The sequence below is a fragment of the Coturnix japonica genome, chromosome 23 (genome assembly GCF_001577835.2).
Source record: "Coturnix japonica isolate 7356 chromosome 23, Coturnix japonica 2.1, whole genome shotgun sequence".
Taxonomy (NCBI): domain Eukaryota; kingdom Metazoa; phylum Chordata; class Aves; order Galliformes; family Phasianidae; genus Coturnix; species Coturnix japonica.
Genome location: NC_029538.1, coordinates 3,383,137 through 3,388,415, shown reverse-complemented (window position 1 = coordinate 3,388,415; position 5,279 = coordinate 3,383,137).

Sequence of the window (5,279 nt, the reverse complement as noted above, 5' to 3'; positions counted from 1 at the left end):
GTTTTTCCTAAACTAACTACCTAGGTTTGGCTCTGAGGTTAGGAGGAGTCCTGGGTATCTACTGGCTGAAAGTGATTGTGGTTGGTGACTCTGCACATAGCAGGGGGTTAAAAGTAGGTGATCATTATGGTTCTTTCCAACCCAGGCCATTATGTGATTCTATGAAAGCTGTGTCAGGGATCTTTATGTGTCCCTTCCAAGTTAGGGTATCTCTAAGATTCTTTACATCTATGATTCTATGTGTATGAATGCACATGGAAACCCCAGCACAGAAAGGTTGGTGACAGGGCCTGGGCAGTGCCATGTTCTCTGCATCCCAAGCACAGCCCACAGCTGGCACCTGAGTGCCAGATACAGCTCATGTTCCTGCATATGCTCCCCATTAATCTTGCACTCTGACAGATGCTCTCATTGCAGCCAGTTGTTCTTTCTTGCTCGATATTAAATCTTCATCTCATCAGCACTTGACTGAATTTGTAGAAACAATAGAGAAGAGGGGAACTCAGGCATGAATTAGCAGTTTAAGATTAGAAAACAGCCCATGTAAATCCCTGATCCACCCATCCATCAAAATGCAATTATACCAAAACCCCAGGGTGACCCATGGCCTGCTGACTGCTCGCGGTTCATCCCAAGGCCGCTCTATGGCACCTCTCAGCACTGCAGCATGCTCCTGTGAAACAAAGGACAAAGAAAATGCTCTTTTCCTTCTGGCTCCAGAGCTTGGGATTTGGGGAATTAAATGATGTCAACTGTTCTCTCATTATCTTTTTCTTAATTTCCAAGCAGTACTGTGAATTTATGGCCGTCAGAGCGGCTCCTGGTACCAGCAGGGCTGAGCAGCGGGAATGTCTCCATTGCTGCATGTATGTTGATGCTTTAAGCACCCAGAAATCCCTGCTGGATCCAGTAGCACCCAGAAATCCTTCATATCCAACAGCAGCCGTGAGCGGGTGGTTGGAAGGTCCACCAATGGACTGCTCCCGGTGCTGAACCCAGGCTTCATGGTGTGCCAGATAGGAATCCTGAGCAACACATTTCCTATGGTATTTACATGGGGTGTTTAAAAAAAAACACAAAAGGGCAGCCAGGCGTAGGCTTGCGTTAATACGTCGGAACGGTCCTAGCCTTAAAATATCCATTAAGCTTTCACTGTGTTGAAATAGGAGCAATAAATAACGACTGAGCTTTAAAGAAGTCAGAAATAAAGCAGAAGTAAAGAAATATGGCAGTGGTTGATTTGTACCCCTAGAATATACAGGGCTTTATAGCACACAGTTATTTCCAGGCAGTTTGGAAACGGTAAGTATTACAGAGATGAGAAATCCTTGTAGGCATCCACTCACATACAAAGGGACTCACACAAGCTCCTCAGCCCCAATTCCCTTTGCAGCAGGGTAGGGGTAGGGGTAGGGTGTGGGACAGGCATGGATCATTCAGGGAAGGACAAAGGATAGGAAGCAGCTCCACTGCTTCACAGCAATGGTGGCAGCCAGAAACAATTAAAAGATAATTTGTGGGTAGTATGAAATGAAAGCTTTCAGTGCTCTTTCCATTCAGGATTTCTTTCTTCGGTAAATAGCAGAAATAAAATCCCCAATCATTTCATTTCCAAATGAAAAATGGCAGTGCTCCCTTTAGAAGAATTTGATATCTTTAACATTTAACAAAATTATATTCTTTTTTTTTTCCTTTTTTTTTTTGCCTGAAAATGTTTTCTGAATTCGTCATACAATAATGAATAATCTCAATCATCCTAAAGCTGCATTTTACTGAGTACTTTATTCATCAGATAAATACCACCCAGCTCTCTGCAGGCATCTTGCTTTGCATGAGCTGTTGGAGGGAAGCCCTGTGGCAGTAGCACACAATGTGATTCCCCTCCTGCCCTACCTGGGGGGGCAGTGCTGGGTTTCTGAAGTTCCCCTGTTGAATTAACACAGAGACGTGAGGACCAGAAGAGCTTTATAGGATTTAGGATGGACAAACGTGGACCTTGTTTTTCAAGTCTCCATGTGAAAAAGGACACTGTTTGGTGCAAAAGCTCGGAGCATACTCAATGTCATGGAGGAGGAAAGGATGGATAATCAAAATGGGGGAAAAGGGAGAAGAAAGGAAAAAGGATAGACAAGGAAGTGCCTTTGCTATTGGTTGCTATTGCATACCTGGAGGTAGGGCTGTGCTGACTATGTCATGCTCTGAGCTGGGGCACTGCCAGTGCCCTTCTTCATGGAGAAGGCTGATGAAATAGATGCTGCCAACTACTGAGCAGAGCTCCCACATCAGCATTTTCCAGATGCCAACAGAACTCCACATACTTTGGAAAAAAATAAATACAAAAAAAAGGGAGAAATCCCCTATAGGGAGCAGAAACTACATTAGAATAAAGTTTTATTCTTTATTCCAAAGTGCTTTGCAGCTGCATGTATCGCTGGCTGGAGGAGATCAGCAGCTGCCTCCTCCCATACAGAACATCAGGGAGGATGCGTGTTGTATTTGCTATCGAACACGCAGCTCTTAAAGCTGAAACAGAGACAACGCAGACTCACTAATTGTTTTATGGCCAGGACATCAGCCAACACTGAGCAATGCCACCAGCAAGAGCCATTGCCAGCAGAACAGAGCTGGTGCCCCGCTGCCCGCTCAGCGCCAGGTGCTGTAACACACACTGCAGTGCCTGCAAAGAGAAAAGAGGAATGAAATTTTAATCAGAGCTTCTACCAAGTGTGCAGAGATGGAAAGGAGTTTGCTTCTGCACCTGCAGCTTCATCCTCCTCTTCATCATCTCAGGTGCCATTTCCTTCCAGGTTCTGGACTTTTCCATAGGCTTTCAAGGCACCCAAATTCTGTCTTTTGGAGCAAGAGAGCAGCTCTATCTCTAATTTATATCTTTTAATCAGGGCACCAAAGTGTGGGAGAGCTCAAGGGACCCATGTCCCTTTTTACTACAAAGTTATTGCTTTAATAAACATGGGAAGGAGGCACTAATGGACTTGGGAGCTTCTCTTGCTTAAAAATTTAGTAATCAAGCCAGCTCTTAATGAAACTGCAGATTAGTCCTAGGGAACAGCAGCTCATTTCTTGGAGGTGCAATGTGGGGACATGCAGACAGCACAGCTGGCCAGCATGGAGGCTCTGCATGGACTGGGGGGGTGCTGGGGCTGCCCTGTCCCAGTGGTCCCATCTCCCCATGGCAATGGGCACCCCCTGCACTGGGAGAACAGTGGTTGTGCACTGAGCTCACCTTTACCATGGGGTTGATGCACAGCGAGGGCATGGGGAGCTGCTCAGAGCACGTTGCCATCATTAACCAATTAATTAGCCATTATGCAAAGCGTAACTGAAAGCTCCTTAATTAGGCAAGCACCCCAAGCTGCTGTGCTTCCTCCCTGCCTGTGGGTTGTGCCACTGCTGCACTGCAGCCCTAATTCTGGCAGCAGTTTGGTAATGCTTGGCAATGACAGTTGTCCATAGCCACCCCAAAGACCAGCTAATAAAGCCCTGCAGCCCCTTCATCCAGAGCTTTGTAACAGCAGATGCGTGACAGAGCACAGCAATTTGCTTAGTAACAATGTGAAGTTACGACCCAAAGACACTTCCTGAAAATAACAGAGGCATTTGGCTAATCCTGTTCCACCCACTGTAATTTAATTTGGAAGCAACTTGAAAGCTTTATCCCCTCCCTGTTTGCTTTCGGTCTGTGCTCCCTTGCAGGGCAGAGTTAGGAGTGAAGCCCACATGGGGGGCTTTGTGCCTATGGAGCCTCAGCAGCTGGAGCTGCACAGCAAGGGGCTATGGGGAGAGGAGGGCTTTTTGCAGGGCTGGGCCATGTAAAGGCATCTGTTCAAGTACTAACATCCCTGTTAGAAACAACAACCCTAGTTAGATACAGCCCTGGTTAGAAATAAATAGTAAATCAATGACCTTCCTGACCATTTCCCCACCCAGCCTTGTGGATAATGGAGCTCTTAGCTCAATAATGAGAGGGTTGGTGCCAGCCCACGGTGTGCAGCTGTTGCACTAACATCCCCCTGCACACACATTCAGCTCTTAATTTGAATGTAGCCCAGCTTTTCGTGAAGGTAACACACATTATCCATGATGGGCTGCTGCAGTGCTGAATTCACCTTGGGCTGGGGGATGCAGGAGGATGCAGGAGGATACAGGAGGCAGCAGAAGGGCTGCACTGGGCACAGTGACCCCATGCTGCCTTTGGGGCAGGCTCTGGGGTGCTGCAATGAACACAAGGGACCTCATGGTGTCCCCACTGTGTCCCCACTGTGTCCCCAGCACTGTGAGCTCAGGCATTGGTGGTATAGAGCATCCCACAGTACCGCGTGTCTGTTGCTGTGATGTTCTGCTGTAGTGCTTTTGCACAGTGTATGTATTAGTCCTGCTTTGAGCAGTTTAATGAATCTGGGCCTTTAGGGAGAATTAACAGTGTATTAACACTGCATCTGAAAAAATTAAAGGAATAGTCGAGCAAATTTCTTTTTATTGACTTTTAGTGAGCCATTTAATCCAAACATCTCGTTAACTGCAATATAACTATGCTATATAATGGGTTTTGCAATAAGAACAATTAGCTTTGCAATTAGCATAAGAGTGAGCCCTCTGCAACTGCCTGCGATTGGCAACGGGCCTATTAATGAGATGTCCTGTAGAGAAAAAATAATAGCATTTCAGGGAGGGTGGAGTGGAACCGTTTGACTTTAAGCACCAATAATATTTCTCCTATCGATTGGATGTCCCAAATGATGTAGGGGTGGGGAGGGAAGGTCGGCTGCTCGCGGCGGACTCATTTCTCCTCTGTCATTGGCATGGAGTCCATAAGGTGTGATTTGTGGGTGAGCTGCGGAGCCCTGCAGTAATTAGCCCATTTTGTTAATCCTTGTGCTGCTCCATCGGCTGCAATGGGGAGTGGGGGAGATGCATGGCCCTGGGGGTGCTGCATATCCAATGGCACACATTGCTGTTGGGATTTCCCATGTTGGAGGGCTGAGTATCCCCACACACCTCTAGAGCCCTTTCCCAGCAGAAGATATGCCCATGAACTGAAGCACGTGGTGAAACTGTGATCCATCCCCCGCGCAGCGATGACCTCCTCTTGCACAGCAAGCTGAAGACAACAAGGTTTGACATCTCAGGCTGTTGAATAAATAATAACCATCAAGGATGTCAGCATGCAGGCTTTATTCAAATCTCCGAGCCAACAACACTAACTTAAACTTTATGATGCACTGTTACAGCCTCTCAGAGCACTGCCTGCCAAACAATAT